The sequence below is a fragment of the Rattus norvegicus genome, chromosome 10, assembly GCF_021556685.1.
Source record: "Rattus norvegicus strain SHRSP/BbbUtx chromosome 10, alternate assembly SHRSP_T2T, whole genome shotgun sequence".
NCBI classification, from domain to species: domain Eukaryota; kingdom Metazoa; phylum Chordata; class Mammalia; order Rodentia; family Muridae; genus Rattus; species Rattus norvegicus.
The window spans coordinates 107,299,249-107,309,225 of NC_141543.1; the positions used below are offsets into that span (position 1 = coordinate 107,299,249).

Consider the following 9,977-nt stretch of genomic DNA (forward strand, 5'->3'; position numbering starts at 1 on the left):
GGCAGGAACTGATGCAGAAGCCACGGAGGGGTGTGCCTATGGCTTGTTTCCCATGACTTACGCAGCCTGCTTCTTTATAAATCCCAAGACCACCAGCTCAGGGATGACCCCACCCACAATGGTCCGGGCCCTTCTCCATCAATCACTAATTAAGAAAAATGTCCTATGGGCCTACCTACAAAGCCCAGTCTTTTTTTTTTTTCTTTTTTTTTCTTTTTTCTTTTTTTCGGAGCTGGGGACAGAACCCAGGGCCTTGCGCTTGCTAGGCAAGCGCTCTACCACTGAGCTAAATCCCCAACCCCCAAAGCCCAGTCTTAAGGAGGCATTTTCTTAACTGAGGCTCCTTCCTTCCCATCTTCCTCGGTCCCGAAATAATGGTTTTGGTTGCAGAAACTATAGCTGTCACCCTGCATGGACCAGATAATTCATTGACAAAGAGCACTCCACGGCAGGATGTTTCATTGTCTCTTTGATGCCTTGCATCCTGTTTTGACTAGCGTGTCTCCCTTTATAGATGACGCAATGTTCCACTGGGCTGGCAGGAAGCTGGCTACCTCTTCCAACGAACACATCTACCAAGTTAGACCAACTCGGTTTAAGAGGACCCACTCTTAGTGACAACTGTGCAAAACCCAGTTCTGATAGCACAGGGGAACCCCTTGGTTTTTATGTTTTGTTTGTTTGTTTGTTTCTAAAGACGTCTCTGAAGTGTCTTAGGTTCTCATGGCGTTGCTGGCTCCCAGCTATATTGGCTGCTTTAGGGATTCTCCCACAACCCCTCCGGTGCAGTTACTGACCAATCCAACAGTATTGATCGAGATATGGGATACATACATCTCTGTATCTCTTTTCAATAAACCAGCGGCTCACACAAGGGGCCTGCCTAAGTGACCATCTCCACAGAAGGGCTGGGGAGATGCAAGGATTTACACAAAAGAAACAGAAGCAGTTTTTAAAAAAAGATTTATTTCATGTATGAGAATACACTGTGGCTGTCTTCAGACACACCAGAAGAGGGCATCGGATCCCATTACAGAGGGTTGTGAGCCACCATGTGGTTGCTGGAAATTGAACTCAGGACCTCTGGAGGAAGAGCAGACAGTGCCCTTAACCGCTGAGCCATCTCTCCAGCCCCTGAGAGGCAGAATTTTGCTCTGAAGGCCTCTGCCATTTCCATGTTGGAGACTCCAAACCCCTCCCACAGTCCTCGGCTTCCCACTCTGCTCTTTTCTCTCTTCCCATTCGAAGTTTTAGGTGAGTCGGGTGGTGGTGGTCCAAGCAGTGGCTGCACATAGGTCTTTGATCCCAGCACTCCAGAAGCAGAGTCAGGCAGATCTCAAGTTCAAGTCCAGCCTGGTCTGCAGAGTAAGTCCCAGGATAGCCAGGGCTATACAGAGAAATCCTGTCTCAAGAATCAAAATAGTGGGGGCTGGGGATTTAGCTCAGTGGTAGAGCGCTTACCTAGGAAGCACAAGGCCCTGGGTTCGGTCCCCAGCTCCGAAAAAAAAGAATCAAAAAAAAAAAAAAAAAGAATCAAAATAGTGCTCGTACTAAAATTGGAACGATACAGAGAAGATTAGCATGGCCCCTCCACAAGGATGACACGCAAATACGTGAAGCTTTCCATGTTAAAAAAAAAAAAAGAAAAGAAAAGAAAAGAAAGGGCTGGAGAGATGGCTCAGAGGTTAAGAGCACCGACTGCTCTTCCAGAGGTCCTGAGTTCAATTCCCAGCAACAACATGGTGGCTCACAACCATCTATAATTAGGTCTGGTGCCCTCTTCTGGCCTGCAGGTGCATACATCCAGGCAGAAAGCTGTATGATGTATACATAATAAATAAATAAATGTTTTAAAAAAACAAAAGAAATAGTAAAATAAAATAAACATTTAAAATTAGATGTATTTACTTATTTTAGATTTATGTATATGAGTGTTTTGCTTGCATGTTTATATTACCGTCATGCCTGCCTGGTGTCCGTGTCTGTGTACCACATGTATGCCTGTTGAAGCCAGAAGCCAGAACAGGAGTTATCTAGGTGGTTGTAAGCTATCCCGTAAGTGCTAGGGACCCAACCTAGTTCTTCTGCAACAGCAACAAGTCCTCTTGTTGCAACCTCTCTGGTCCCTCAGGGGAATTGATTTTTACTTTTTGACTTGTCGTTTGCACTTTATTATGTGTGTGGATTTGAGCACACTTTTGTACACACCACAGTGCACATGTGGAGGTCAGAAGACAACGTGTGGGTGTTGGTGTTGGTTCTCTCCTCCATGTGGTCCAGAGAATAGAACTCGCTGGCTTGGTGGCAAGTACTTTAACCCACTGAACCATCTCACCAGCCCTTTAATATTTATTATGTACATAGCATACAGCTTTCTGCCTGCATGTATGCCTGCAGGCCAGAAGAGGGCACTAGATCTCATTACAGATGGTTGTGAGCCACCATGTTGTTGGTGGGATTAGAACTCAGGACCTCTGAAAGAGCAGACAGCGCTCTTAACCTCCAGCCCGTCCCTTGTGGATTTTTATCTACTTACTCACCGCTGTGCTCAATGCTCCCTGCACACACAGAGCTTTGGAATGCCTTCCCGAGTTATCTGTATCACCATACGGAATGCTAGTCATGACAAAATGTTGATCGCTCTGTGTTGTTATCTGATGTCGGCTTGCCCATACAGAAATTCTCGCACTGCGCGCTGCCCTCGGTGAGTCACGTGCTAATGGGCCGTTTTTCATCGCGGCCTCGGCAGGCATTGTTCAGTTTTATTATTTCATGTAACCGAAGAGGTGGGAAAGGGACTCTGCGTTCTTTCCAGTTCAGTGTCCTTTGTTTATTAGGAAAATAAAACCTTTCACTCCTTCCAAACAACTAACATTTGCTGTCTTGTTTCAGCTGTCTGCTTGTCCTTTGATCATTTGAACCGTCTGTTTAAAGAGCCAGAAGGTGTCTGAAACTTTGGCCGTGACAATGGGTGCGTTATCAGCAACTTGGGGCATGTGGGTCCTCGCCCGCTGTCTCTGGACCCGGATCTCAGATGAATTAAAAGCATTTCAGTATGAAGAGCTTTAATATAAACAAGATTTATAGGTGGTTGGGAGCCACCCGATGTGGGTGCCCGGAGCCACGCTCAGGACCCCTGGAATTGCGACAAGCTGCTGTGCGGTTCCCGCGGTCCCTCAGCACAAAGATCTTAAACCGTCCTGTCACGGTAAGCAAATGACTAGGTGGAAAAGATGACGCAACGATGAAGGATGCTCGGGTGGGCGGGGGGGAGGGGCTTGTTTCAGCTTGCAGGTGGTTCAGCCTGTCGATCCTTGCTGAAAATCCCTGAATCAGGCCTGAATCACTCGTGTTTTCTGACTCACTTCTTAACCCCATGTGGTGAGGTCTTTAAGAACAAGGGTGTTCTCTACCTGATGCCCTAGTCACCATTTTCTTTTTGAGACATACTCTTACTCTTTAGCCCAAGCTGGCTTCGAACTTAAAATCCTCCTGCCTCAGCATTCCAAGTGCGTGCGTGGATCACAGGCGTGTGTCCCACACCTGATGTGTCCACTTTGTTCCTGCCTTTCTTTTTTTGGGGGGGTGGCTGGGGACCGAACCCAGGGCCTTGTGGTTGCTAGGCAAGCGCTGTACCACTGAGCTAAATCCCCAACCCTGTGTTCCTGCCTTTCTTTTCGTTCTTTTCTTCCTTTTTCCACTTTCCCCTCTCCCTCCCTCCCTTCCCTCCATCCCTCCCTTTCTCTTCCTCCTGCCCTCTCTCCCTCAGGTCCTCTCTCCTTCCCTCCCTTCTTTCACAGGTTCCACGCTACAAATTTGGAGGCCCGGGCGGGGGGGGGGGGGGGAATCCGTTCCCATCTCCACCCTGCGGAGGTTGGATTTCTCTGGTTTCTGTCGAGCTGTGAATTCCAGGCTGCTGGTTCATGAGCCTCTGGGCAATTTTCCTGTCTCCCTCTCCTAGCTTCCTGTAGGGGTGCTAAGCTGTGCACCACCGCCTCCAGCTTTTTATCTGGGTTCTGGGAATTGAACCTGGGTCACCGTACTTGTGTGGCTAGCATATCTTAGCATAGGAATTCTCACTGGGTGTCATCTCTCCTTCCCCTTCCTGTCTCTTTTTTTTTTTTTTTTTTTTTTTTTGAGACAGGGTCTCACCACACAGCCCTGGCTGGCCTAGAACTCACTATGTCCACCAGGCTGGCCTCTAACAGAGATCTATCTGTTTCTGACCGCCAAGGGCTGAGATTAAGGGCGTGCACTGCCTGTCTGAGGTCTAGAGTTTAAGAGAGCTATTCCACTATTTTCCTATTTAAGACTTATTTCAAATCAGTCACTAGGTCTCGCCCAGTAGTTCTTGGATGCACCTATGTCCCACCACCCGAATGGCGACTGCCACCTCAGCACCGGGTCCAGATGGCTCGCCCCACTGCTCAGCGCTGTTCTTCCCAATGCTGCTCTTGCTTCTTCGCAACCCATTTTCTTTTCATTTTTTTTTTTTTTCCCACCAATCAAGAGTACTTGTTGTGGGGGTTGGGGATTTGGCTCAGTGGTAGAGCGCTTGCCTTGCAAGCACAAGGCCCTGGGTTAGGTCCCCAGCTCAAAAAAAAAAAGAAAAAAAAAAGAAAAAAGAAAAGAAAAGAAAAGAAGAGTACTTGTTGCCTTTGAAGAAACCTCGGGTTCTAGCACTCATGCGGTGGCTAAGGGTAGTCTTAGAGTTGAAGGGCATCTGGCGCCCTCTCTGGTCTCCTTTGGCACTGCATGCATGTGGTGCACAGATATTCTTGCACGAGGTGAACAGGTACATTTGCCTGGGCGACACTGAAGCCAGCTCACAGAGGTGGTCGCACAAATCCGGAGGCGCCTCTGTCCAGCTCCCCCGCCCGCCGCTCCTCTCGCGCCCCCGCAACCCATTTTCTATCCCGCACCCAGCCTGAGTCTTTTTATAAACGCCAATCGTAGCACACTCAAGCTCTTCCCAGCGCTTTTCGCTGTTCTCAGAATAGAGTTCGAAATCCTTGAATAGAGTCGAGGGGATGAAAGGGCTGAAGAATGCCTGCAGACTTTCCCAGCCTCTAGCACTTTCCCTTGTTTGTACGGGTCAGGTGGGGATCTCCTTCGGTTCTTCAGACCCTTACTTCCTTCACAGGGCCATCATTGATGTGTCCTCTTTTGGTAATGGCTCTCTTCCTTCCGGTCACCATAAACACCGCTGCTTTACCCACAGCGGCCCAAGGAACAAAGCGGGGGGGGGGGGGGCTTTTACCGTGGCTTCTTTGCAGCGCTCTGCACACTTGCTGTGACAGCAACATTGGTTTGCTTAAGGGATTGTCTGTCGTTTCCACGAGAATATTAATGAGCAGATGATGGAGTGCCTCTCAGTTTTGTTCGCTACTGGATTCCCAATGTCTCTTGCTGGCACTTCTGACTGACTGACTGACCTGATTGACAGGTGGGACAACAAAGGATCCTGTCATTTTTTTTCTTTTTTTTCGGAGCTGGGGACCGAACCCAGGGCCTTGCGCTTTCTAGACAAGCGCTCTACCACTGAGCCAAATCCCCAACCCCCCTCTTCCTTCTCTTAAAGAACATCCTCTTCTTGCTTGGCTGAACATACTTGGCCCAGAATTTGCAAGTGATGGCAGGAGGATCAGGAATCACAGTCATCTTAGGCATAGTAAATAAGAGGCCAGCCTGGGCTACTACGCTATGGAACTGAAACAAAAATTAAAAATAAAAAACCAATAATGAGTGGGTGTGGTGGTGTGGGATATTAATCCCACTACCCAGGAGGCAGAGACAGGCAGATCTCAAAGCTAGCCTGATCTGTAAGACAAATTCCAGGACATCCAAAGCTACATACCCTCTCTCAAAAACAAAAACAAACAATAGCAAAAACCCACGACCAGCAACAAAACCCAAACCTCCAAGGCAAGCCCGATAGCCCGAGTTCGGTTCTCAAACCCACAGTGGAATGAGAGAACTGATTCCTTTAAGTTACGTTATTTATTTTAATTTAAAACATGTACCATGGAATTCATGTGCTCCCCAAAATAATAACAAATTAAATTTTAAAAATTACCACTGGTGGGGCAGGTGGTGTGTCCCTTTAATCCCAACATTCAGGAGGAGGCAGGTGAGTCTCTGGGAGTTTGAGTCTAGCCTGGTCTACAAAGTTAATTCCGGGATAGCCAAAGCTACAAGGTGAGGTTCCGTCTTTAAAACACAAACCACTGGGCTGGAGAGATTCAGGGTTTAGGAGCACTGACTGCTCTTCCAGAGGTCCTGAGTTCAAATCCCAGCAACCACATGATGGCTCACAACCTTCTGTGATGGGATCCGATGCCCTCTTCTGGTATGTCTGAAGACAGCGAGAGTGTACTCATATACTTAAAATAATCTTTAAAACAAAACAAACAAAAAACCCAAACCGCCACCAAGAAAACAAACACCCGAGTTCACCACATCAAAACCCTCAACAATGTTCCCAACGTTCCCAGCTCTTGAAACTAACCACTCCAAAACTACAGACATCCTACCTGCTAGTAGCTGTCTATGTTTTCCCAGGTCAGTCAATCACCCAAGGCTGAGCCTCCTCAGTTCTGCCTCTTTCCTGTGGTCTCCTGACTCAGGCACTGGCAACATTGTCCCCAGCAGGTGGGCGGAGGGAAAGAGACTGTGTACACTCATGCATTATTAATGTTGTTTTCTGCCAAAGTTATAACCCAGGCGGTGAGCAAGGTGATACAGTTATCCATATGGGATCTGACAGGGTGATAAGGAGCCAGTCAGGAAGCGAGGAGGCCAGGAAGGGCAGGAGTAGCCTTTGGGGTTGGAAAGCAAGGGACTAAGAACACAAGCATGGCTCCTCCTTGTAAGAACCCTGAGGGGGGAAAAAAAGGAGACAGGTGAGAAACCTCTGCTGGAAGGCCTTGAGCCTCTTTCCAGAGCTATTTTTAGAGAGACGGAAGATGCTTCAAAAAGATGAAAGATTGTAGGGCTAGCTGCTTGGAATGGCTAAAAGACAAGGCTAACCCCCTTCCCCTGCCGGGGGTGGGGGTTGGAGAGATGGTTCATCAGTTAAGAGCACTGACTGCTCTTCCAGAGGTGCTGAGTTCAATTCCCAGCAACCACGTGGTGGCTCACAACCATCCGTAATGGGATCTGATGCCCTCTTCTGGTGTGTCTGAAGACAGCGACAGCGTACTCATATACATAAAACAAATATATCTTTAAAAAGAAAGCTGTATTTTATATATTTATGAGTACTCTTCAGATGCTGAAGGAAGTTCTCCAGCATGTTTAAGACTGTAGCCAGTCCATGGGGCAGTGGGGCCTGGAAATGGATACATATCTCTATCATGATGAGCGTGCATCTGTGGTTAAGTGGAGAGATTTGGGTTTCTCCATCTGTAATGATAAATTGCAGATGCTTGTGTGGAAGGAAAGTAACATGATTCTATGAGTGTTTAAGGTAACAGCTAAACTTGTTTAAACAGTTAAATCAGCAAAATGGCTCCTTGTTTAGCTGAAAAAAAAAGGCATTTTAATTGCATGGTTAAATTCATTAAAATTAGGAAGGGACTCTTTCTTCCCAGGGCCAGTTATGACCCTTTCTGACTTCATAAACAGATTTTTTTTTTTTTTAAAGCAACCCTTCCAGACTTAGCTCTCTGGGAAAATGGAAGTAAATACTGACACAGGCTTATTTTGTTTTCCCAAGAGAGGGTTCCCAAGCGATTTCTCTTAATTAGTCTAGAAAAAAAAAATTGTTTTGAAGCTTGCTTTTCCTTTTAGATTTCAAATGAACTGAGGGTGACATAACAGTCTTGCTTTTGATTCTCCAGCTTTGGTTTGTACAAAGTATAAGTCCTGAGGGACTTTTAAAAAATAAGGAAGAATTGAAGAAAATACAGATAAGGCGATTTTGTAAGGGACTTTTTAAAAAATAGAAAAGGGCAGAAGGCATCGCCTGCCCATGGTTTTAAAGAAATTTAGTGGGTAAACTAATGGGGAGGAAATTGTATGATTGCCTCTAATCAAGTTCTCTAGGGCTGAAAACGCGGGAGCATCGTGCTCGAGGTAGGACCCAGGCTTCCCGGTAACACTTTAGAGCAATAATCACGCAATTCCGCCAGGTCCCGGAGGGGCGGCGGCGGTTACAGCTGAGCGCACTAAACAGCCAATGAAAAATCAGAAACTTCGCCTTCCTCATATTTCAACCAATCAGCGTCGATATCTTTGACTGATTGGCCTGCGCGTCTGTTACTGGGGGAAGGCGCCTCAGAGTTGCCCACAACGGACATGGCTGCAGCCCCTGGAGGCGGGGATGTGAAGTGAGGAGGGGGCAGGGAGGGGAGAGGACGCGGGCGAGGAAGACCGTCCGAGGGGGCCCGGGTAAGTACGAGAAGGCCCGCGGCCCGAAGTGGGGAACAAGGGGGCGTGGGGCTCGGCCTACTGCGCCCTCTGAGTTCTTACCGAAGGCAAGGAGCGTCTGGGGTGTGCACCTAGCAAGTGGCACCGAAAGGGGGTGTCTCTCTGTGGTGGAGTGGAGGGGCCAGCCGGCGCCTGCCTCCAACTCCTGGCCGGCTCCTTCCCTCACGTCCTCAAGGGTTTTTTTTTTTGTTTTTGTTTTTTTTTTTTTGTTTTGTTTTGTTTTGTTTTCTTATTTTCCCTCTCAGTCCTGGCTTGCCCCTTGCCGGGGTCCCTCGTCAGAAATAAAGGTTGTGTCCAACAAAGAATCCTTGGCCCAGGTTCTCCGTGGCTGGGCCCCGGGCCAGAGGGCTGCCAATCCTGATGCCACGAGTGTTTATTTGTAGGCCTCTGGATGTCCCCGGCCCAAATAAAGACGGTTTTCTCCCACTGCGCGCGCTGTGCTCGCCGCCCGGAGCTGACAGAATCTCTGCGCCCGCCCGCCCGCTCGCCCGCTAGGCACTGTGAGGGACTTCTGGTTCATTGCAAGGCTGAGATGTTGCTAGTTGGGGTGTGCCTCCCCGCTTTTAGAGTCACATAAAGATACTTCGGAAGCTAGCAGAGCACCACAGCATGTGCAGTTCTGTAAAGCAATTTCCGTGTTATGCCCTCGTACTTTTCCTACCTCGAAACCCTAAAGTCAAAAGTCTAGGTAGGGTTCAGTACCTAAAATGTCAGATAAGAGTGATGGAGGGAATAGAAAAGTTTTGACAGTTGCTTCCAGAATCGGACCACTGTACAGTGTAGGCTCATCCTGGAGCGTAGTTCGGACAGATTTCACGGACACTCTGCAGCCTAACTTCACCGGCTTTATTAGCTGTCACTTCTATTGGGTTCTCTCTTGGCAGAATTACAATCGGGGAAACCCAGATTCTGACTAAGACAGCATTAACAAGCCACCCCTTTGATAACCAGTCCCCCCCAGATAGTTAGAAAGGCAACCGCCCTTGAATGTCCACCTCTTCTCATTCCAGTTGGTGCAAGGCCTCATAGATGATTAGAAGACAGACAAGAGGCTGACCAGGCAGGAAAGAAATCAGAAAACAACTTGACATTTCTATTTTAAGTGGTGAGGGAGTGCCAGCTCCCAGGGAAGAGCTTACCTCCTGAAGAACAAGTTGCCAATAAAGGTCACAGTCCTTGGGCTCCTCCCTGCCCCTTTCCCCTAAATTGGACTCCAGAACCAATTTCTATATAACAGTCAAATGCTTACTGCCTACACCCAAGGTATTATTTAACCCATCCTGGCCAGTCAGGTGTGAGCTGGAAAGGCCTTCAGGGCCTTTAAGGACACCCCTGATTTCTGAGTGAGAAGGCTCCCTCCCGGTCTCCACTGTACCTTCCAGTAAGGTAACCCTGCGTTGGTGTTTTTGTTGTTGTTGTTCTGTTCACTGCAGTGTCTTCCAGGGCTAAAAAGATAGGTTTCTTTAAAAACGGTTTGAAAGTCTAGTTTGCCCGCAGGCCTAGGTGAAGTAGGGGTTAGGCCACTGCTGAAGGGGGAATGTTTTCCC

At 48.0% G+C, this 9,977-nt stretch overlaps 1 protein-coding gene and 1 non-coding gene across 2 annotated transcripts in view; both read left to right on the top strand.

Annotated features, from left to right (window-relative positions):
* The first annotated feature begins 1,530 nt into the window (after nt 1-1,530).
* Nucleotides 1,531-1,633, top strand: U6l12 (U6 spliceosomal RNA like 12). Its single transcript, XR_015632531.1, has one exon. It is a non-coding gene; the product is annotated as a U6 spliceosomal RNA (small nuclear RNA).
* A 6,646-nt stretch (nt 1,634-8,279) lies between these two features.
* Tmem94 (transmembrane protein 94) overlaps nt 8,280-9,977 on the top strand; it is a 35,498-nt gene continuing 33,800 nt past the window's right edge. Inside the window, 1 exon segment of the mRNA NM_001427145.1 lies at nt 8,280-8,391. The gene's annotated coding sequence lies outside the window, so the exon portion shown is untranslated.